Genomic DNA, 26,303 nt, shown 5'->3' with positions numbered 1-26,303 from the left:
AACAAAACTTATGGTATTTACCCCCTCCAAATCCACTTCCTTCAATATAAACTCTTTCTCAATTACCAGCCAAAATAACTTACCCTTGAACTAGTGACTGAAACTAAGCTACTAGGTGTACAAATTGATAATAGGCTTAGCTACAACTCCCATCTACAACTAAATATTAAAAAAACTCATCAAAAACTAGGTATGCTCTACTGTCAGAATCAGTACCTTACAAGCTCCTCCAAAATCACACTCGCTTCCTCTTTTCTCATCCCCTCCCTTCTCTATGGGGCCCCACTACTGACCAATCTTCAGTCCTCTCTAAAAAACCAGCTTTCCTCCTGCTATAATAAAATCGCCAAATTCGCAAATGGACACAGGTCCTCCACCCACCACTGTTCCTCTCTCCAAACCCTAAACTGGCTCGAACTACCTAATCATCTCACTTATATACAGCTGACTTTCGCTCACAAGCTCATTTTTAGTCCTTCTCTTTGTCCCTCCCTGTCTTCTGCCTTCAAAATGCACCTACCAAATAGAGTATTAAGGTCTAACAATCAAAACCTATTAGAAGTCCATAAACCATCTCATCCCCCAGGTAAACACTTACTATCCTTCAACCTTGCCCGCCTCTGGAACTCACTCCCACCATCCATTCGTACCACCTCTAACCGGTACACGTTCAAAAACTCTCTCCATACATACCTGAGGTCCCAATGGGATTGCTCTTGCTCCCTCCCCTCATAAATTTATTATATCTCATCATCCTTTACACTTTTGATACGTATCTCTACCTAACAAACCTCATGTTTCATCAGTATATCTACTCTGTAAGGTTTTTGATATCTGCTTGAATAACTCCTCTAAATGTATATCACATTACTCTTTCTATTTTCTTACCTCTCATTTATCCTCATCATACTGTATTGATTTGAATGCTTTTGAATTGTGAGCTTAAATGTTTTATGTTTTACTCTGTACAATCTCTTTTTGTAAATTTTTGTAATTTTTGTATGCACCTAATTTTGTCTGTATTGGAGCTTTTCTCCCCAGGACTCCATTGAAAACGGGTTCTTTTGGCCCAATGGACTATCCTGGTAAACCAACTGCAAATAAATAAATAAATAAAATAAAATAAATATTGATATCCCCCCCCCCCACAGCCAAACAGGTCTGCTCTGCAATAAAATACCAACTGTTGCAAATCCTATAACCAGGACCTGACACAACATGGGCACAAGATGTTAACAGTACTCCATCCTACCTGTATGATGTCAGGCTAGTATCAATAACATATCATGCAGTACAGTCTGGCTACCATAGGGAATGTACAATGTGGAAGCAATCAACATTCCTAAGATACATATACACAGACACATATATGCAGATATATATATATATATATATATATATATATATATATATATATACACACACACACACACACACACACACACACACACACACACACACACACATATATATATATATATATATATATATATATATATATATATATAACTACACATACACACACAGATGTGTATAGGAAGATACATACGTAGAGGGTGCACACCATACGGAACAACCAGTATGCCTACAGTTGCACCTTACCAATTGGACACTGTATGAGTCACCCATATAAATGACAATTATTGCCTGCAACATATACCTACATAGAGGTCAAGGGATATAACACCACACACAGGTTTGCATACACGAGAAGCTTTATTTGTGTATTATTGCAGTTGTATATGCCATGTCATATAGCTGTTTAGACTCTGAAATACATATAAACAGACAAATGCAACTGTCAAACAGATACATTAATACAGTATTCTGGAAAGGATTACATATGTTGCTGTCCAGGCCAAGGCCTTCAAGTAGTACAACAGTAAAGACAGACTGGGTGACAGGATAACAATAAATCAACAGTTAGTACTGCAGATGTATAGTCCAGCAGTCTCTATCTACACTCTGTACACAATCCCTAGGGGGTAAAAACCTCAGTTGACCTCAGTTGACAAAATGGGATGTATCTGTTATATAACAAGAAAAACACCCTCACAACCCTCAGAAATTTTGGGCCTCAATAAATAAATTACTGCACCCAGGTAAAACCTGCACTCCCACACCCATAGTACCAACCGACAAAGAAGACACCCCCACACAATTCAACAAATTCTTTACCAAAACAGTCCTAGCTCTAACACCCTAAATAGCACCACCAGCCCTACACCTTCTCCAACCCCTACTAACCCTACTACACAACAGACTCCCTCTAGCTTTTCCTTGTCTCCAGCACCTACACAACTTATTACTAAACTCCTCAAAAAACTAAAACTTACCACACTATCTGCTGACAAACTTCCTGCTTATTTCCTTCAACTATCAGCTGAAACCATATCCTACCCATGTCTATCATCATAAATAGACCCATATCTGAATGCAAAGTACCTAACCTCTGGAAAATATCTTATATTATTCCACTCCACAAAGGTGGCAACTCCCCTTAAGCTCACCAACTACCGCCCAATTGCAATTTTATCACCTTTATCAAAAATACTAGAAAGAGTAGTACATTCACAACTAATGAAATACCTCCTAAAAATAACCTTATATCAACACCTCAACATGGCTTTCGACCCTCCCATAGTACTGCGACAGCTCTACTCTCATATACCAAAATAGTCAACACCCAAAGAAACAACATACTTTTTGTTTTCACTGTATTCTTAGACTTATCTAAAGCCTTTGATATGGTCAACTACAGCATGCTTCTCAAAACTCTGTCTACTTTTAACATTAACTCCCTCACTATATCATGGGTCAACAGCTATTTATCAGACCACCAACAAACAGTTCTTTGGCAGAACCAACTATCCTCCCTTCTACCTGTATCCATAGGAGTCCCTCAAGGTTCCATATGTGGTCCTTTACTATTCTCCATATTTACAAATCAGATAGCTGCATTCTCTCCCTCTGACTCTATATGTAGATGACACTACTATCATATGCGCCGCCCCAACCTTAAGCAAACTTCAAACAATAACAGCATAACTTTACTCTGGCTGAAGCATGGTTTTCTAGCATTAAACTTATACTCAATCCCAAAAAAAAAACAAAACTAATTCTCTTCAGTCTTGGTAGATCTCCTGCACTAAATAATGATTTCACCATAAACTCCAAGGATAATACCTCAATCACCCCAACAGCACACACTAAATTCCTAGGAGTAGTCATCAATAACAATCTCAAATTTGATGTACACATAGCCCAAACAATCAAAAAAGTAAACATAAAGCTTGGTCTCCTGTATAGGAACAAACAATTCATGACCAATTATACCAAAGTCACTACTGCAAGAATGCACCTATTATCCACCCTACTGTATGCCTCCCCAATCCTGACTAATCTTCGCCACAGCTAAAAAAACAAAATGGCATCTTGCTATAACAAGATTGCCAAGTTTGCTACAGGTGCCTCTAATAGATCCCATCACTGTCTTTCCCTCAAACAGCTCAATTGGCTTCAGTTGCCCCAACTACTTTTAACTACTCAACTTTCCACAGCCCACAAACTGTACTACCTCCCTGATAAAACTCCAGCACTACAGGATCTAATACCGCCCTACACCACCACCTGAGCCTTAAGATCAACAGACCAAAATCTCATAAATGTCATCAAACATAAGAATGAAGCGGGTAAAACTCTCTTTGGCTGTACAATAGCAAAAATCTGGAACTCACTCCCAAATCACATAACCTCTACAAGCTCTGCTTCACTATTTAAGAAACTACTCAAAACCCACTATTTTTAACAATTGGCTGTGCACATGTGACTCTCCAGGCTAATCCACTACATTGCAGTGTTGCAAGGATTCTGCCAAAGATCACCTATAAGTTTCTAACCTCTGAATACTTCTTACCAAACAATGGTCTATTCTGATGGTACTGATTTATATGTCTATGAAGAAATGTTAAATATGTTCTTATATGTTTAATTGTATGCCTTAAGAGTACAGTTACGCATTTTATAAAATGTATTTGCTGCATTGTTTTAAGTGGAGCTTTTCTCCTCGGGCCTACACTGAAAATGGACCTGTGTACAGTTGGACTTTCCCAGTCATCAAATGTAAAATAAATAAAATAAAATAAATAAAAATCCAATCACACTGACAAACAGAACAGTCTGTATGGCAGGAAGCAGCAGGCCTGCATTTACCCAAGGTGAATTGTATGGTAATGTACATCCAGATACCTTAAGGCAGCATACCCCTGATACCTCCACATGTTGTAACAGCCTAGGTTAGTTATGGTGCATCCCCCCCCCCATAGACTGACATACAGGGCCATATATCACTGTTACATACACTGGCCTCTGGACTGCATAAGGGCACACATGTATTGTGCAGATGAAGCCCACACATATATGGACCCAACCCCACAATATGTGTATTGGGCCACAACAGCAGTGGAATTATGGCAGGAATGGCAGCATGACATACTCACAGGCCACTACATAACAACCCCTGAGCGTGTCATATGGACAAAGCCTGGTATGTAGGTGGAGGACAGAGGCTGGAACACAGGCCCATATGTGAAATAGTGTTGTCATACACTAAGCAAGTCGCTGGTGTTACAAGATAGTCTGCAACATACCCTTAGTCAGGAATATGAAGTCAGAAACACAAATGGATGTAGCCATGTACTGACAGCACTCAGCACACACACTGCCAGTGATATATCTGACACAAGACCTGTGTGGTGGACAGGCAAAACATAACACACACACCTCTGGCCATCAAGTGGATAGGCACACAGCTGAGAGCTATGCAGACAGACTGCAGTCCGTGTTAAACTAGTATGTACACACAAACCCTGTAACACTGGTGCTATACAATGCATACAACAACAGTACTCACATTCTCTGTTTGCAGTCCGGAACATCATACAAATATGTAGCTGGCCTGAGTGTGCAAGTCCTCTTGTAAGAGATATTGCTACCTGCTGTCTGTAACACTGCTGTCCACTCACAGGAAGAATGTCCACCATACAGGAAAGTTAAAGGACCACACCCATATGATGTAGGGATTTATAGTAGTGGGTTGCCATGATATGGTAATTGGAAGTACTACACAGCTGGCTGCATGCAGATAGCAAGTGGAGGACACTGATTGGTGCAGAAACCATCACCTGATCATGTGCATCACCCACAAAAGCCATGCTGCAATCTATTCCAGGGAGCTCAATCCATTTACTGGAGAGAGAGAGAGAGAGAGAGAGAGAGAGAGAGAGAGAGAGAGACTCAGAGAAATAAAGTGAAAGAGAAAAAAAACATACAACATCTCCTGAATTACAACAGCACCAGAAAATACAACAAAGAAAGCAGGAGAAGGAGTAAAAAAGACCTACCTCCTACAAGGATACTATCCACAACAGACCTGGTCCATAATACTGGGGTAGATGATGTGGAATGATATACATGTGCCATCGGGTGTTGCTGTTGTAATGATCTTCAGCTGACCAACTGCTATGGGCATTAGAGTCTGCCTCTGTGGGTAGTGGGCCATACCCATCTACTGTGTAGAGCAGCACCGACTGACAAGATGTATGCCAATATAGTGTGTGGTGTGTAATGGAAGGGATGTATATTACTGTGGCCAATAGCTGGTGGTGGAAGTAATGCCATAATGATAGACACATGGGTTCCACAGCCCACCACTTGCAGGACACTCAGGCTAACATGTATTGTAGCATGCTGAAATGTCATAGGTGTGTAATATGGTTACCTGCAATCTGGCCCTATATATACCCCCCTAATGTTAGGGTGTGTCCATATGTGGCATATGTCTGTGTTGTAGCAAAGCAGAACAGTGCAGCTATGCAGGAAGGAGTTTTGAGATTGTGTCCACAGATATACAGATACCCATATGTAGACATATATATATATATATATATATATATATATATATATATATATATATATATATATAACATCATATATATCTACACATATATAGACATATATCTATATGCACAGGTCTACATATATACAAGCACACACACACATATATGTATGTAAACACATGTCCCCTATATTACCACCACAGTGCTGCATGCTATGTGCAAAGAAACAACACACATAGCAAAACCCACAGATATATACAGCTGTAAGTGTGTGAAAAGTGGACAGGTATGTCACATGTAAACTCCTTGTTGGGACCACATTGCCCTTGTCTGTGAAGTAGGAAATAGGAATATGGGGAAGTATGGCAGGTATATTTGTGGAGGTGGTCCAGGTTGGTAGATATAGAGGGCAGCCTACAGAGTGGTATATGACACATGTGGTGGGTAAACACCCTGAATAGTGTGTGTGTGGTCTACGAAGTGGAAGCCCCATGGGCCCCAATATGGAAACAATGGGAATAAGCCACCCACTCTTTGCTACTCACAACAGCAGTCCATGTCCCTTAAGGTGCCTGGCCTGGAGGCTGAGCAGGTGGAGCATGTGGACCCTGTGAATGTGTACTGCGTGCCTCAAAGTGATGTAGCAGATCCCACATGTGTCTGTGGAGTCTGGAATGGAACAGACCCTGGACCTGACCTCCGGGGACAGGAACATGTCTGTGTGTGACCCCAGGGGAGACAACATCCCCTGGGTTGGTTCCACCTGACGGTATTGCTGGACCAGTAAATGAGGAGGCCCCAGGGTGGGTCACACATGTGATGTAGCCTGGTAACATGGGAAGATGAGTTTGGAGAGGTGGTTTTGCTGGCCAATTGTACATATACATGCTGTTGTGTCACTGTTATAGAACATATGTTGGTAGTAATAGTCTACACAATCCCGGAACATGTCCAACAGCATGCATAGATATCCTCAATAACACAGAATGTCAGCTGTGCAGCAATCACACAGCAAGCATACCACAGGCATATATGGAACCATACTGGCCCTGACAATGGCATGCAGGTGAATAGTCCGTAACAGGCCAGCAATGATAGTGTCCACACAGGGAACATGGCTACAAACACATAGCACAAAGTGTGGTACAATACAATATATGTCCCCTGGTAGGTAAGCTGTAGCTTGAGATGTGTGTACAGTCTGTTGTCACTGATATGGTGGGTGGGGTGACAGAGATGTGTATTAAGAACTATGGTAACCGTGCTGTATGAGTTGCTCAGACCTGTTTCCATCTTTATGTCTTTCAGGCAAGATGTCACATGGACGGCTTCCTGCTTATTCAGCAGCTGAAAATGACATAATGCTGAACTATCTCATCCAGCACTACCCTGTCCTGTTTGGCTGGGCCACCCATGAGCAGCAGGAGTGGACTGCCCTGTGGAATGACCTAGTCCACAGCATCAATGATGTCGTACTGCATAACTGCAGTTATGAGCAGGTCCAGCATCATTATTCTGACCTGCTTCACAATGCTCGTTGGCATGCTGCTGAAGTCCGGGGGGATCACCTCGCAACAGTGGGGGCCATGCCATCCATCACCCCCTGACATGTGTTGAGGAACTCCTCGCCAGCCTCGTGGCACCTGCCTGTCCGCACAGCCAACAACTGCCAGACACCATTGTGGAGGTGGGTGCTACCCACACACTGGCTGAGGAGTGTGCAGGTAAGGCCACAGGGCACATCAGTAGACCACTGTTGCATATGAATTCGCATCTGTACGTGTAGATCATGCATATCTGACATGTCATATATATATATATATATATATATATATATATATATATATATATATATATATATAGTTTGTTGCTGCATAGTAGTAATAAACAGATGTGCATATGTGTGAGTTAAGTACAAATTTGCAGTGTTAAAGATTGTACTGCATTTTTTTGTCTATTTAATTGTTTCATTGAATATTGTGGTCTGTGTCTCTCTGTAGTTATTTATTTTTCCATTTAATTGTTTCATTGACTACTGTGGTCTCTTTCTGTCTCTGCAGTTAGTTTCCCGCCCGCCCTCCCTTTTCTTGTTTTGGTATAAATCTTCATGGCTTTGGAATTGCCTGCCCCTCCTGTAAATTTGTGTTTGAACACTCCTCCTGGGTCTATCTCATTTGCTCACTCAACCAAGTACAGTGAGATCATACTTTGACTTCAGACACTCCTACCAGTCTCATCTGTTCAGCTCTATCCCATCTCTATTCCAGTCTAGTGTCACTAGCTCATTCTACCTAATACAAGAGAGTACATTTGTAAAGGGCAAGCCACATAGGTCCTTAATTTTGAATTATCTTCTGTTCCTCCTTTCTCCCTTCCCACTTTCAAAAAAAAAATCTGAGCTTGTTTCCTGCCTTTCCTGTAACTAGTCTACTCCAGATACAGATTTGCTGTAACCAGGACTGTTTGTAAGCTTGAGCCCCCAAGTCTTTCTGTGTTGGAGGGAAACCTTCTAGCTTATCAGTGGGAGTGGTGAGCACTAGGTAGCCTATCTACCACAAGAGTAGTTTCTGACCCAGAAATTGTAGTTTATTGTCCATTTGGGCAGTTTTTCCATCTCTTTCAACTTTCTGGTTTAAAAGCCTGCATTTGCACTTGTTTCCCACCTTTCCTGTAACTAGTCTAGTCCAGATACAGATTTGCTGTATCCAGGACTGTTTGTAAGCTTTTGAGCCTCCCAAGCCTTTCTGTGTTGAAGGGAAGCCTTCTATCTTATGAGTGGGAGTGGTAAGCACTATGTAGCCTATCTACCACAAGAGTGGTTTCTGGCCCAGAAATTGTAGTTTATTGTCCGTTTGGGCAGTTTTTCTATCTCTTTCAACTTTCTGGTTTAAAAGATTGCATTTGTGCTTGTTTCTCACCTTTCCTGTAACTAGTCTAGTCCACATACAGATTTGCTGTATCCTGGACTGTTTGTAAGCTTTTTAGCCTCCCAAGCCTTTCTGTGTTGAAGGGAAGCCTATCTTATCAGTGGGAGTGGTAAGCACTAGGTAGCCTATCTACCATAAGAGTGGTTTCTGGCCCAGAAATTGTAGTTTATTGGCCATTTGGCAGTTTTTCCATCTCTTTGAACTTTCTGGTTTAAAAGCCCACATTTGCACTTGTTTCACACCTTTCCTGTGTCTAGTCCAGATACAGATTTGCTGTATCCAGAACTGCTTGTAAGCTTCTGTGCCCCCAATATTTTCTATGTTGGAGGGAAGCCTTTTAGCTTATCAGTGGGAGTGGTAAGCACTAGGTAGCCTATCTACCACCAGATCCAGGTACAGATTCTTAGTTTTAGCACTTGAATTTGCTTATTCGTGCTCAGCACTTGTTCAGAACATGTTAGCACTAAATAAGCTACAAATTACTACAACACTCAACCTTCCTCTTTACCTAGAGGAAAACAGTTTTTGTACTTACTTTCCTCACTTGCTTAGAGAAAAACAGCTCTTATACTCAATTTCCTCACTTGTCTAGGGGAAAGTAGTTTTTTATTCAGGCATGTCCAAGGGTCAGCTCCCAGTATTCTCTCCTGTCTATCTGCTGAATCTGGGCATCTTAGGGCAATGTAACAATTGCCTCATGTACACAGATAACCCTCTCATCCTATCACCCAACACCACAACCTGTGAGAGATGCACTTATCTAGCCAAACTGGAGGTAAGCTCTATCCAACCAAGACTGAACTTGACAGTCAAGAGGAGAAGGTAAACACTTGCACCACACCACACTCATCACATAGTCCCACTAAACCTACACCACCAAAACCCACACATAGAAACACAGAAACATTCACAGAGGCTCTCAATAATAATCTGCTCAAGCAACAGAGACCTCCAAAGCAGAAATGCATGCAACCTCCACCCCCAACACAACCCAAAATGACTCATAGCCCACAGACTCATTGTGCCAATAAATGACAGCCCATAAGGCAAAACAATGTACCCATCACACTAGTCATAGATGACTCTATAGTCAGGCACACTGATGTCCCACTCACCAGGCTAAACAAGGAGAAGGTTACTGTCAGCTGCCTGTCAGGTCCCAGGATCCAACACATAACCCATGCACTCAGGTCACTCCACAACAAGTACAAAAATGACTCCGTCATTGTCCATGTTGGTGTGAACGGCCTGAGACTTACCTTCCTGGACTACATGAAAAAACACATGGAAGAGCTCTCCAATCTTGTAGCCCAGGCAGGTATGACCCTAGCCCTGAGTAGCATCCTGCCATCACCCAGAATGATACTGCAGTGCAAGGACAAAATAATTGACTTCGACAATTGGCTAAGCTTCTGGTGTCATTCTAAGGGGATCCAGTATCTGTCTGCCTGGGATGACATGGTCAACAGAACACGATGCTTTGCTAGAGATGGCCTGCACCTGTTGGCCCTATGATTCCAGATATTGGCTAAGGGTCTTGCCACCCCTATAGTGCCTTTTTAGGAAAGGTGCAAATGACCAATTCACCACTGCAACAGGAACAGGCAAGTAAAAACTGAGGGTAATGCTACTCAATGCTAGAAGTCTAAATCTCAAAATGCACTCACTCGAGGCACTCCTTAAAATGGAGAACATTGATATCTGTGCAGTGACTGAGACCTGGTTCAAGGCTCTAGAGAGCATCCCTGCATTACCAGGCTATAACTCATATGCTATAACTCATACCACACTCTTTGGCCATCTAACCTGGACCAGAACAACAAAGGCGGAGGTGTGTCCATATTCATTAAGGATATCCACACCTCCAGGCTAGTTGCGCAGCATAATGCATCCGAGGTTATCCAAGGGCAACTAACTCTGGGCAAAACTGCAATCCAAATTATATCTTGCTACAGATCCTCCACCATGCCCCAGGATTCCCACTCCTCTTTTTTTTTATATACTGGAAAATATTAGGGTTCAACCAAACACCCTAATAATGGACGATTTCAACTACCCCAGCATTAACTGGGAAAACTATTCATGTACCAACTCCTTCACTCAACGCTTTCTGGAATTCATAAATTTCAATGCCCTGGATCAACTTATCCAGACCCCAACCAGGGGCAACAATATACTAGATCTAGCCATTACCAACATGAGTGACCAGTGTTCCACACCCAAAGTCAACTCTGTGTTGGTCAGATCCAACCATAAGCTAATCACCCACAATATCCACATTCTGCCCCCACCCACCATTAAGGAAACCACGGTAAAAAGTTTCTCCAAAGCCAACTTCAATCTTCTTAAGACAGAAGTGTTGAACTTCATGACACCCATGCAGATGGGCAATACAGTTACGACTGCTGAATCCCACACAAATGTACTCTATAAGCACTTACACGAGTGCATGGATCATGCTATCCCAAACAGAACCAAGATGCTATCCTCCAAAAAAAGGAAGCCAATCTGGTGGTTCCCTGCCATAAACAAACTGTACAACAGAAGGAAGAAACTGTTGCAAAAGAGAGTAAAATCCCATGAGTGGAGGAGCTCCCTGGTCAGCCTCAGTAAGAAGCTGAGATCCCTTATAAGATCCTCCAAAGCTAGCTATGAAAACAAAATCACCACTGATTCTAAAGGCAACCACAAAGCATTCCATAGCTATGTCAAGAATCTCAATGGCAACACCCAAATCTGCTCTGAGTTACAGCACAATGACACGAAAATTACAGAACCAACTGATATTGCCAACATCCTGGCAGATAGGTTCAGTGCTAACTTTACCCCCCTCTCACCCCCTAAAGGGCCCATATCTATACAGGAAGAATGCATAGTCACTGCAATCACATCTATGCAGGTAAAAGCTGCACTCTCTAAAACCAAAAACACAGCATCCATGGGACCGGACAACATCCCAGGCTGCGTTTTGCACAAACTTCAGAATGAACTGGCTCCCCACCTAAGTACCATGTTCATAGACTCACATCAAGCTTTGTGACCACTGAATGGCACACAGCAACAGTTATCCCCCTCCACAAAGGAGGAGCCACCACTGATCCTGGGAACTATCACCCTATTAGCCTGAGAAGCCTGGCCTGCAAGGCCATGGAACATATCAGCATGGAACTCATAAGCAAAGACATTGGTAACCTCCAAACTCTGGACCCCACCCAGTTTGGGTGTGTGAAAGGCAGATCATGCCTTCTGATCCTGATTGACTTCTTTGAGGAAGTCACTAAAGCTGTAGATGAGGGTAAGGTGGCTCACACAGCCTATCTTGACCTCGCCAAGGCTTTCAACACCATCTCCCATTCTGGAATTATAACTAAACTCACTAAACTAGGTATAAATCCCTATGTCATAAGATGGGCTGCCAACTGGCTCACTGACAGAACCCACACTGTAAAAGTTGCGGACTCCAAATCTGACTTCAAACCAGTGACAAGTGGAGTACCACAGGGTTCAGTCCTGGGACCTTGATATCTACTTCTCTGAAGTACAGACTTACACAGAAGGCCTCTGGTGAACAAAGTTCGAAGATGACTGCAAACTAGGAGCCATAGTCAAGTCCACAAATGATGTGGACATCATACAGAAGGGCCTCACTGAGACAGATGCCTGGTGTCAGATGCATGGCCTCAAGCTCAATTCCAGAAAGTGCATTGTCATCCCCTTTGGTAAAAACTCTGTACCCATGAACTACCACATAAATGTCAGTCTACTTAATCAGGAAATCCTTCTATGTGGCACATCTCATCACAAAAGGGTTCTCATCTGGGAAAAAAGAGGCCATTGTTTCCCTCTACTCAGCACTCATTAGGCCCATTATAGAGTACAACACCCTTTTTGGAATGTACCTCACAGGACATCTTCAGCAGCTGGAAAGGCCACAGAAGTACCTCACAAACAGGATTACTGGCCTCAAACAGGTGCCCTACACTGACCATCTAAAAAAACTCCAGCTTTGCTCTGTAGCATATTGCCTACTCTGAGGAGATCTCTGTCTAACATATAAAGCTATGTTAAACCCAGAGCTGTTGGACATGCTACACCTAAAGAAATCCCAATCCCTCCAAGCTACATGCTCTAGGGACCTAAACCTTGTCACCACAATAAATAACACATGCTGGAGGGATAGATTAATGTCCCAGAGATGACTTATACTCTGGAACAAGCTACCCATCTATGTCAAGCAAAGTTCCTCATTAGCACTCTTCAAGAAAAATCTTGATGAGTGGATGGGAAATAGGAAATACACCCCTGGGATCACTTCTGTGGCTCTGCTCAACAGGGGCACAGGAAATGTACTTTCTTGGGTGGCATACACCAGGGAACCCTGTTGGCTAGGCTTACTTAGGCCCTTGGGCCGATAGCCTAGTACCTACCTATGAACATATAAACCTATGGTAGTATTGTGGACATGTACTGTTGATGTACTGTAATGCTGCACCCACCCTGTAGCAATGCCACAGATTTGGCCACTGACTTCACATCTCTCACACTCTTATGTAAGTCCCTCCAGTAGACGACCAAGCAGTGGCGGCTGGTGACTTCAAATCAGAGGGGGGCTGCAGGAGATAGCTGAATGGGTGGGGTCAGTGGGAAGGGGTGTGGACAACTAGAAAGGGGAGGAGCTATGCTCAAAACCACAACAAATAAACTTTAATTAAATATGCTGCCCTGGGTGCCAAACCCTCATTATGAGAGTCCAATCAAGACAAATGAAGTGTAAAAGAATAAAAATATTTCAATGCATTGGCTGCTTGACAGCTTGCTTAATATCTAGATGGAAACAAAAAGGTTGTGAGGCATGAAAAAGTAAATTACTTTTTAAATACATTACTGGAATGCCAGTCAAAATCATGTATAAGAAAAACAAGCAGCACTCAACTCAAACCGCTTCTCCTTGCACTGCAGTTCTAATTATAATTTATATTCAGCTTTATTAAAGTATCAAGTAACATGCTGAAAGTAGCACTCTGTGATGCCCCCACTTGTAAAAATGTTTCTTATTCAAAAAAGACCTGCTGCCTGACAACTATCTACTTGTTTCATGGGGAAAACATGATCAAAGTAAAAAATGAAAAGCAAACAAGCTCATGATACATTGCTTAACGGATTACTGTACAGGTTATGGACCACACATGAATGGCATTCTGTTTAGTTTACGGGTAAAGCCCTCAGAGATCACTGGAAGTCTCCAACAAGTGTAATGAGCTTCTTAAAATAATGTAATCATGTCCTTTATTACAAATACTGTCATATGCATTTCAATACCCAACGCTTATACATTATCTAGTTAGGTATTCTCTGCATGGCAACAACAGAAAGGCTTCAATGTTGGCAATTCTTTAACAGTATGCTTATTAAAGCTTACTTGCATGTTATGATCTCAGACAAGCTTACCTGATGGTCATTAAAGCATTGCTACTTAAAACACAGAGCAACAAGCACTTTGAGTAATAAGCATAAATCAACAGTACAAAATATGACAGAAACCAGACCATTCTGCAAAATCAAGAACAGATGAAAAGCCTCTGTAGTACTTGTGTCTACCTTGGATGGGGGGATACCCTGCACATTTACACTGCATAACTGCTCTTTGCCTTGCTTGGACACATCCAGAGTCACTACATGGGGGAGTGGGGTGCAACAAGTATGTCACAATTTGAAATGTCTCTGGCTGACTGTGATGGCCCTGACACATTTGTCATACCTCTCACCCTCAGAGCAAAGCCATACATAGAAGTGGGACAAAGGCCAAAAAATAAGGGCAATTTTTAAATATTGCTCTTATAAACTTAGAAAGATAATAGAATGGTAGGTCTTGCATTAGTATGAATTTTCTGAAGGATATGAAATCTGAAACTCAAATGTCTGTCATTATTTTCTCACTTCAGTCTTTAATGATTTACCACTAATTTGCCAAAAAAAAAAAATTTATGAAAAATGGACCAAAAATGTGATACAAAAATATAAAATAGTCACACAATACAGCTGGGAACCTGTCAAAGAAGGGACACTTTTTTAATAATAGTACTGCTAACTTGAGCAGCTGACAAAATAAAAGAATTGACATACATTTCTGAAATAAAAGTAATCTATAACTCTGATTATTACAGTTATTTCTTAATTGTAAACCCTCCATGTTTTCTTCCAAAATTGCTATTTTGCTGAGGGATTATTAGGGGAAGAGCAACATTTTGAGCCAAATTCGGGGACAGTTGAGAGGTTTGGCTATGCCTAATTCTATAAAGCAATTTATTTGCATGTACCTCTCAACCTGTTAATGCAATAAATCTGGACAAGGCCAACTATATTGGGGGAACATATAAACAGTACTAAAAATTGCTCTTGTATAAACCGAGACAGTTGATAGAATAACAGGTCTTACTTTAGCATGCATTTTTCTGAAGGTTATGAAGTCTGAAACTCAGTGTGTCATTATTTAGTGACTTAATTCCTAAATGATTTTCCAGAAAACCACAAATTTTATGAGGAACAAACCAAAAATAAGAAGCAAAAGCTATTAATTCTGTGAAAATCTGGACAGTTGGGAGGTATAGTTCAGCTGGGGCTGTCTTTGAGTTTGTCGCCCTTCCCCCTCACAAAATCATGGTCGAATGGAGCCCTCCCCCCTGCAGCCATTCCAATGATCCATTACTTGGCTATTTCACTCCGTTTACCATAAACACTAATGTGCATACTGCTTTACTTCTATGATGATTTGGATTTCATTTGAAAGTTTTATTTTGCATTTTACAGCACAAACACTAAGACATCTGCTAAACAAAGCAACGCAGTCTCACAATAAAAACAGGCTTAGCATTAAAAACTTCTCTGCCCTTGAAACTCACATTCAATGAAACAGCATTGAAACCTATATTCAAAGAAAATACATTTTGCCAGTGGCAGATAAAGATTAACTTTGGGCTGTTCTCCAATCATAGGCCCCTTGCACATGAAACATACATGTGCTCTTTGATACACCTTCCTGATTGTGCTAAATTATATTTCTTGTACAATACAGTACAGTTGTTAGATGACATTTTAAATTTATCGTTTTGAACATTTTTCCAGTAAATAATGAAACAAAATGCACGCACCAATGACGAAACTACCCAATTCAGAACATTTCCATCATAAAAGTCTACTCAACCTTCTACAGTCCACCAATATCAGTAAATATGCACACTCTCTGAAGTGGTAAAAGTCATCTAAATAATTCCACATTAAAGAAACCTGTAACAATGAAGAGGTTGCTGATAGCAAACAACTTTATATGTCACTGTTTATTCATCTACAAATAAAGTGCCTGTTGCCCTTGAGGAATAAATTGCCTATGTTGCATGCATTAAAAAAACGATAAGCTAGTAATATCGCAATAGGGACTGTATGGCAAACTGATAACAGGTTCAGGTTCATAGTTACTACTCTAGGTATCTTTGCCAAAAAGGACTGCAGCATCCACCCACTTTACAACACAGTACAGTATCAGCAATGCATCTATTTACTGTGGGAGTAGAACCCACAGCCTTCTGCATCAAAAGCAAGTACACTACCTGTTGTGCTATTAATGCAAGCAGACTCAGAATAAGCAGCACTAAAGTTTTGTTCCCCTGCAGCTCTCAGCTTCTTGTAAAATCTACTCGACACGCAGTTGTATCTCTGAACTTTGCAGTTCAAGAAATCTGGAAAAAGCCAAAATTTATTGGGGGGGGGGGCAAAAGCCCAAAAAACAGGGACACATTTTAAACATTGCTTGTATAATGTTGGAAAGTTGCTAGAATAAAATGCTGTGTTACCACCATACATTTCACTGCCATATCTTTAACCCAGGGGACCCTGTGCAAAACAGTCAGAGAAACATACCACTATGCCAAATCAGCTGTTTTGTGAAAGAGAAGAAGACAAACTTAAATGGCTACCATTTAGTGAATTCAGCTCTCAGCATAGCTGTCAACCTCTTGGCACAAAACACCTGAACAAAGCCAATAATGGGTGGAATACAGCCCCCAAACATATTCAGTGAATTCAGTTCTCACTATAGCTCTCAACCTCTTACCAAAAAACATGTGGACAAAGCCAGTAGTGGGGGGAATACAGCCCCCAAACATTCAATGAATTCAGTTCTCACCATAGATAACTCTCAACCTTAGCACAAAATACCTGGACAAAGCCAATAATGGGGAATACAGTCCCAAAAATAGGGACAAATTTCAAATATCCATGTTATAAACTTAGACAACTGCTAGAACAATTTTGTGTTACCATGTACTTTCTGAAGAATATGACGTCTGAAATTCAAATGCCTGTTATTTTTAAACATTTAACCAGGAAACTAGTCTGACTTGGAACAAAAGACAATTTTCAGCAGAGCAGGGAGAAATGCCAGACACATCTTTGCAAGATGGGAGAACATGCAGGCACCACACAGAAGGCACCCCAGCCAAAAATTAAACCAGAGAACCTGTAGCTGTTAGGCAGCAATGCTACCAGTGCACCACTGCACTACAGACTTTGCAAGGAAAAATGTAGATACAGAAACCACAGATTTTATGAGGAACAGAACAAATATGAGGCAAAAAATCTGCAAATTTTTTTTAGAAATGGTGGTGGATAGGGAATTCAGGTCCTTGCCACCTACATCCAAGGTACAGGGTTTAATTAAGCCTGAGTATCTCTACCCACCACCATTTTCTCTCTCTAGCCACCAATATATAGTAACTGGGGCATTTCACACACGCACCAACTGGGCATCAGGTTTAATAACTATGCTGGCAAGTACTCATCCAAGGTGTACAACTGTCTTGTGGACCCGAGTGCAGGTTATCTCCTGGCTCTGCCAATTTACTTATACCTGTTTGGTGATGAAGCTTTTCCATGCAGCATGGACAACCTGTTGTCTAACAGCTAATTAATCTGCTCCTGTACAACAGTGGTAGTGGCTGTACAGGAAGCACACTTAGTTTTCATGCTGGAAGATCAGAAGGTTGTGGGTAAGCTTTCCACATTAAGTACTTGAATTCTTTTTTCCAGTATTGATAATTACTGGGGGGTGCTGAACTTGTGAGTGGGCTGTCCTCCAGATAACATGTTAAACTGAGGTGCCATCTACTTGTGTTTTAGGTTGATATAAAACATCCTATGGCACCTATAAATAGAAGAGTAAGCAAATATCCATGACCCGCTGCCTAAATTTCTTCCAGTCAGTATGAATAGCACTTCAGGTTTCTCCATAAAGGATGCTTTTGGTCTAGTAGGGCTAACACAGTCAACAATGTGTAATTAACTAAAGACATATATGCACATAACACACACACACACACACACACACACACACACACACACACACACACACACACACACACACACACACACACACACACACGCACACACACAAACACACACCTCTTAGTCCAGCGGTATAATTAAAGCCTTCAGTTACCTGCTGTAAATACATGTCCCACCCGTTCAACAGCCAGCGACCAAACATCTACCCATTTCATGAACGAAGCAATCCAGCCAACGACCAAAACACCTACCTCCTGAAGCAGTAATCCATGAACGAAGCCAGCGACCAAAACAACTACCTCCTGAAGCAGTAATCCATGAATGAAGCCAAGCCTGCACAATGAATGTCCCACAAGAGCAGCTCACCTCTCAGTCCTCATTGGTTCTGCCTGCAGCTGAAGCAGTCCAGACCTCCTCTTCTGTGCAGTCATCACCGCACTGATTCCTGGGTGCATTTGCAGCAATGATTGCTGGGTACCTTTCTGTCTCTATCCGGACTGCTGATAAATTGCAGTCTGAGGTCTTTAAATGTGTCTGCGCATGCACAGAGGAGTCGGGACTCGTGCTTTTTTTTTTTCTGTTTTTGTTTTTTAGTTTTAAAGATTTTTCTTTTGTTTTTTCTAGGTGGGAGTGCTGCAGTCCGGCAGTCCGATAGCACGAGCCGCCCCTGCCACCAAGGCAGTAGCCTGTAGCTGGTGAGTATGGTTTATGTTGATGCTTGCCAATACACTGGGCATGTAATGGCTATGGTATATTCCATGCACACATCTAACACACCTACCCAGAATGCATGCTGTACATGTTCACATACTGTTGCTGTTAAATTCACTGCATCACAGTGGTGACCACGATGGGGTATTGGAAGGGTATATCAGACACCTGCAACATAACTAACATCCTGTCATTGCGAAATGTGTCCACAGGGATTAACATAATGGTGGGACACATGGCCTACAGTAGGGACACGTGTGAAACATCACCCATATACAGTGCAACAACCGTGCATATACCAGTAATACAATGACAACTGTTACAGATTTACACTATGGCATAATGTATTACTGTGGTCCACATTATTAGCTGGGACTAGACTGTAACACATGGTGTTCAGTGTATGGGACACTGCAAATTCACACACATGTGTAGGTCTTACTTGTCAAGCATCTGCAAAAAAACTAAAGGTGGGGAAGGGTGTCAGCATGACACACCAGTGCACTGCAGCAGGGATCATAAGGATTCTAAGAATGGCTGTATCTGCACATAGTCAGGTTCAGGAACTGTGGCAGAAGTAACCCTAGCCCCACAGCAATAGTGACGGCAGTGTGTGAACACCAAGTGATGTGCACATGAGTAGACCTTGCAATCATGCAGATTTGGGGGATATGTGTAGGGCAGACTGACCATACACTGGCAAATGCAGATGGCCCATGCTAGTATACCCCTGCCAGGAATAGTGACTGCTGTAGTACACATAACAATAGGTGCAACAAACCGTCAGGATAAGGGTGTGCACACATATGCACACACGTAGTGTATGCATCATGGTCAGCATCCGCACACCTAACACATTCCATAGACACTGCATGTGAATGTACAGGACATATGTCACATATCGGGCTCATGTACTGTTAATATATGTGGTGATGTGGTCCCATGGCAGATCAAGGAAGGGTGTGTCATATCAATAAGGGTGTACACTCCCCATAGCCACGGTATGGTCTGACAGTTTTCAGTGTAATAGTACTGGATTGGTCATACATGGTCCGCTGATGTTGACATCTGTAAACCAGACATCAGGCATTCACAAATGACATCTGTCCACATATCATCCCATGTATGTGTTGCTGAAAAACATAGGGGCTGTGAGCATTAGAGCTGACATAACTGACACAGTACTACACATTCAGCAATGGGTTGTACTTCTGTGAGGTTTGGCACGCAGTACAGAGCAGGGTGCAGAACAGGTTGTCAGCAATACTATGTACATGGGTGCAGTGGTATCCGGGGGAAGGGGCATCACCTACTAACACAGCCCATGCATCACACACATGTTCATAGGTTCATAGGTAGGTACTAGGCTATTGGCCCTAGGGCCTATATAAGCCTAGCCAAAAGGTATCCTGGTTGTTAGCATGGATTGTTTATAGCTGCACTGCATGCTGTTCTGTACCATATGTTATACATGTTGACAGATGGGTAGTAGGAGGACTGCGTGTACTATCTTCACACAACCTCACCTGTATGTGTGTGTGTGTGTGTGTGTGTGTGTGTGTGTGTGTGTGTGTGTGTGTGTGTGTGTGTGTGTGTGTGTTGGTGGGTGGTTATTTTATCTGTAGGGTCACTCTGGTGAAGTGGAGGGAGGTGATGCATGTAGGATGTGCGTGTGCATGTGTGTGTGTGTTTGTGTGGGTGTCCATGTATGCACATGTGTGATTGTGTGGTTGTTCATACAGCAGTACTTCCCTTTGGGATCGTGCTGTACATGGACATGAACTGACACATGACACACCAGGAATACTTGCCTGATATGTAATCACAGGACACCTGATAGTATAATAAGGTCTGTAGCATGGAATATGCATTGGGGGGGAAGTAGACACCAGGTATTCCCTTAATATCGCAATCAACAGAGAGGTGACCGACAACCCATGTATGCAGCACTACAGATGCATTGTGGAATTACTAGACAACACCAGCAAGTGGATCCATATATTACAGTTGTCACATGATAGGTTGATTGAGCAGCATATCTAGCATGTACTGAGCAATACTTACACATGCCACTCCAGTGAGTGAAACTATGGAGTGAACATAGTAGCCCCTCACATATAGGGGCCATGCTCACGATGTCTGGACATACACATGGTGAACACTGAATAACAGCAGTGAGGCCATGTAAAACCACTCTAATCAGGTCAAAGAGGTAATGGAGTAACAGGTCTTGTGTTGTGATCACTTGTCTAGGCATTTAGAGGAATTATACGTTAATGAGTAGTATTAATGAGTGTATGTTATCAAGTGTGATGCAGGATGGGGAACGTATGGGAATAAACATGGGACTGTCTGTAAAGTCATGGACAGGTAGGTATTAAGGTGGTGTGTGTGTGTGTGTGTGTGTGTGTGTGTGTGTGTGTGTGTGTGTGTGTGTGTGTGTATGTGTGTACTATTATGCAATGCTGTACAGGTCTTAAAGTGCATTTCTTGTTTTCCCCCACAGGTGGCGAGGTGGGTCAGGGTCTCTCCTGCATGCAATCTGATGTTGGTGCCCATACAGACACTGAAGATGGCAATAGTACTGTTGAGGCACAGGTGGGGTTGTCAGGGGCCGAAACAGTGCTATCATTTGATATGCCCCTCTTAGCCACCCGAACCCCGCACACAGTTTTAGTGCCTATACATACCCCATCACCAGTAGCCATAGCGGAGGAACAGCTGGCAGTTGGTGGCAGTGCATAGGAGGGTGTGGTATCCATACCTACTGTGTCTGGTCACAGCAGGCATAGCCGGATGTCCAGAAGAACACCACATAGGTAGATGTACCAGGGTGGTCGTGGTTGGGCCACTGGTCATCATGCCCCTGGTAGACGTGCCACAACTGGTACCACCAGGTGCATATTTCAGGCTGTCATGGGGGTGCAGGCATGTATTAGACTGTACACCAGACAGGGCCTGAGGCTGCAGAGGGCTCCTCTCACATCTGCAAGCGACAACTTCCATGAACTGTCTGGTGCCCTCCGTGCTTATACCGAGGTCATGGATAGACGGTTTGGTGAGATGATGGGGCTCATAGACAGTGGTTTGTTCGTGCTTGAACATGTGGTGGGAGTGCGGTGATGGCTGCATGGACGTATGTCAGCAACACCAACAGCTGGCAGTCAATGTGTATGTGCTAGGACACCAAGGTGCTCCCGTAGTGGCAGTACCAGCACCAGCACTGTAGGGGGGTGCTGTCCACACCACACCACAGCAGGCCATGAGCACATGGCCCTGGCCAGTCCCAGGAGGGACTTGGTTCCAGCAGATATCAGTCATTATCAGGGGAGAGTAGCACATTGAGGCCTGTACCTGGACGTGCCCATGGAACCCATGGCAGGCACAGTCCATGTGTCCATGACCAGAGGTGAAGAACTGCACACCCTGCCAGGTATGGTCTGCAGCTGTCCATAAACACCTGTATAGGGCAACCACATGGCAGAACTGTGTGCATGCATACCCACATGCTATACAAATACACCTATGGCAACCCCATGCCTACACACACCACATCACCATGCCCAGTTCAACTCATTACACCCCTCACCCACACACATGGTGTCAAATGTATGGCCCACCCTTGGCTTCTGTGCATATGATGATACCTGTGCCACATCCCTGTCACCCATAACATCGATGCCAGGACAGGCTAATATGGTTCTGATGCACACAGTGACTGCATTACAGTGTACCAAAGTACTGCAGTGTAACATGTTGTCAGGAGTAATGTTTAATACATACATGTCAGGTAGTGTAGCCGTCCAGCAATGATGCATTATAGTTGTTAGTAACACTGGTTGAATGTGGTCTCCATAATGTTATCCATTTGCGTTGTAGCTGTATATGTGTCAGCAGGAGGATGGTCTGCAGTCATATTCCACAAGGAGTATGGCTCTGTGGTGACACCATGGCTGTGACATATCCGGGGTACAGTTGAACACATGTCACAGGTTCGTATAAAAGTTATTGCCTGTGCCACATGGACAGGTGACCTGCTGGGATATGTATAATCTGCAACCTGATGTAGACCCATCCACATACACGCACACTCTTACTTGGCATCACTGGGACTAGACCCCTGCCTAGGTATGTAGTGTTACTGAACAGTGTGGTTTTCATTGCACATACCACACAGCGTTTAGGGTGAGGTGTGTTCCAGGTCGCATGTTACATGCAGAACATACCCAGACATGTACAGTATGCTAATGCGGGATGTAATGGTTGTATATGGATGATACATAGTGTGGCATACCATCATATACACATTAACAGACACATAGACAGACACACATCCAAGAGACCTGGGCCTATTGCTGCTAACTAACTTGACTATGTGTTCAGTGTGTTACAGGTAGGCTGCACACAGCACAAGCATAACTGGGCTGGATTGTGGTATCAGTTACCTGTATGGTTGATGGTGACAGTGGTCACCATAAAGTGGTACATGGGACATATAATGACAGTTTACCGAGCATCCACATCCCCCAGTGGATATTGTACTCCCTGAAACCCATGATGACACTTTGACATACCCACCATCACACATTGCCCACGACTGCAATACAACCCATTGTATATCCCAACAGTGGTACTACAGGGATATGCATCTAATGCACATGCCACAGGCATAGTAGGGTGTTGCATTATCATGCCTCACCTATGGACAGCAACAACACTATCTGTATTACTGTGTGGCAATGGGTATTATAATAGGAGTATATGGCCTGGGAATGCTGTACCATACAGATATACAGACATGCACACATACACAGACTTGCCAGAACACAATGGGTATCCCATGCCTACTGACCCATTTGTACAACACTGTTGTGTTGGTAGTGCAAGGATCATGTAGCTGGTAGGGAGAGGAGCGTAACAGGGTACATGTAATGTCCGATACAGCAGCAGCCACAACTGACTATGGCAAATTCCCAAGTACAGGTGTACTAACACACAGACACTACTATCCTCATTAATGCACACGTATGCATGTGTCAGTACTGGGGTGCATCGCTGCAGTTGGTCATAGAGAGATGGGTTGTGTAGGGGATGTGTGTACAGTGATATCCTGCCACCTGCCATGTGCCTGCAGGCAATCTAACAACAGATACCACTGTGGTGACCCTCAGGGTGAGAATGACATGCATCAGCCAATCCTCTGGGTGCCTCCTGCACATGGCCACTGAGGTGATCCCGTTGACATGTATGCAACATGTATTACAACACATGGTTAGTGTCTGTGATGGAGACCTGTTCACAAGCATGTTCTGTTGACTGTGGTAGTGTAGTGGAGGTACCCGTGGCATGTAGTGCATACAGGGGGTTGTCTCCTATATGTGCCAATTCTTACACAGCTGGGCAGACATGTCAGTGTCAATCAAGCATAGGTTGCCTGTACATATCCCAGCTGGATAACTGCCATCCTCACATCTGTACAGGGACTGACAGTCATCAGCTTGGCAAGTAGCTATGTATTAGGATCAATGTGTCAACAGATAGATGTTTGACAATAATATGTATGCTATAACTACATGTTGGAAGCCCTCACGAACATGTGCTGTACAGATGGTAGTCTAGAGTTACATTCCACATGTTGGATCATTATCCAGTATGGGATATATACTGTGACACAGCTCACACACCAGGAACACAACAGGGAGGCCACAGAGTCCAGCTATGCCTGCAGGTGTGCCTGTTGTCAGTACTATATTTAGCACTCTACCCTTGCCTGGGAAAGCACTGTCAACAGTAGTATCACCATGATACACTACATGCCAGTGTGACAGCATGTACCCTGGGTTACTACCCCTGTATATAACACATTCACATGAATAACAGTGCTGTACAGACCTCATATACTTGTGTGTCCCAGACATGACACTCACACCCCTTGCTACTGTAATTACAGCACATAGGTGCATGTATTGTACATGGCATTACATACACTTATTACAAATGTCATTACCCTGCTATGTTATCAGACTGGGTGGTGAGAACTGGTTACCAGGGCTAAGCCATGCTTAGCAGGTGTCAACATTGCTCCAATATAACAGCTAAGCAGATTTGTGCACTGGTAAGCAAAGACCACACGGTGTAAGTGCCCATATGTTTAACCGTACGTTAGCACCACTTAGCTTCACGCAAACCCATGTAAATCCACTTAAAGCTGCTCAAAACTGCCTTAACCACTCTGTAGCCAACAACCCTTGTTCTGCCTAGCAACAAAATAAACAGTTCTTGAACCCAGAACCCTATAAACTATAGTCACAACAGTTAACCACTACACCATGACCACTGTGAAGACAGTTGTTTTTCCAATATATCTGTCAACACACATATTGATTAGTATTGAACAATTGCTTTTACTTCCACAATTGTGTAGTACTTGTTATTGATATTACTGTTGCATCACATATGTTGTTATAAAATAATGTACACATATCAGATACATACAGTGAGATACATCTGGGAAGGTATACACAACTGTGATGTTTACACATGACAGGAATATGGATATATACATATGTTATTATATGTCTACATGTACATTTTGTTTGTTTGTGTCTTTCGGCTTTTCCCGGTTAGGGGTCGTCACAGCGGAACTTCGGTCCGCTAATGATTGGCAGTAGATTTTCACGTGCTGGCTTGCCGGGCCTAACGCACAACCTTCAACGAAGGAACGCCCATTCACGCATGTCGACACACAGAAGACGCTCTAACTGAGAATCAAACGGGCAACGTCTAACTGTGAGGTGACAATGCTACCGCAGCACCACCACCACAGTCACATGCATATTCATACATATGTCTGTCTACACATCTGTATAGTGCATCATGTATATGGCCATGTGTAGATCTCTTTTTATATACATATACATATATATATATATATATATATATATATATATATATATATATAGATGTAGGTATGCACATCCTATGTGCACAGATATGCCTATTTATGTTGATATACATGTAGCTATCTATAACTATATGTGCATACATATCTATTCAGATATACCTATTACTGTCGATATATATGTAGATATCCTTAAGTATATCTGCATATGTATCTATATCTGTATATGTGTAGACATATATTACTGTGTATATGTATATATTTGAGTGTTTATATGTATATATATATATATATATATATATATATATATATATATATATCCATCTATGTATGTTAATATGTACTTGTGTATATATCTATATATATATATATGTATATATATATATATATATATATATATATACATACATATATGTTCACCATATGTCCAGAACATGTAGTGGAGTCCTACCTTAGCCCCAATAGTCCCAACTTCTTAGTGTAGGGGGATGTCATGTATGTATTGACAGTATATATGTAGACTGTTGCTAC

The sequence above is a fragment of the Protopterus annectens genome, chromosome 8.part0 (assembly GCF_019279795.1).
Source record: "Protopterus annectens isolate FY-2018-M chromosome 8.part0, PAN1.0, whole genome shotgun sequence".
Lineage (NCBI taxonomy): Eukaryota > Metazoa > Chordata > Ceratodontiformes > Protopteridae > Protopterus > Protopterus annectens.
Note: the sequence above shows the minus strand (reverse complement) of the source record.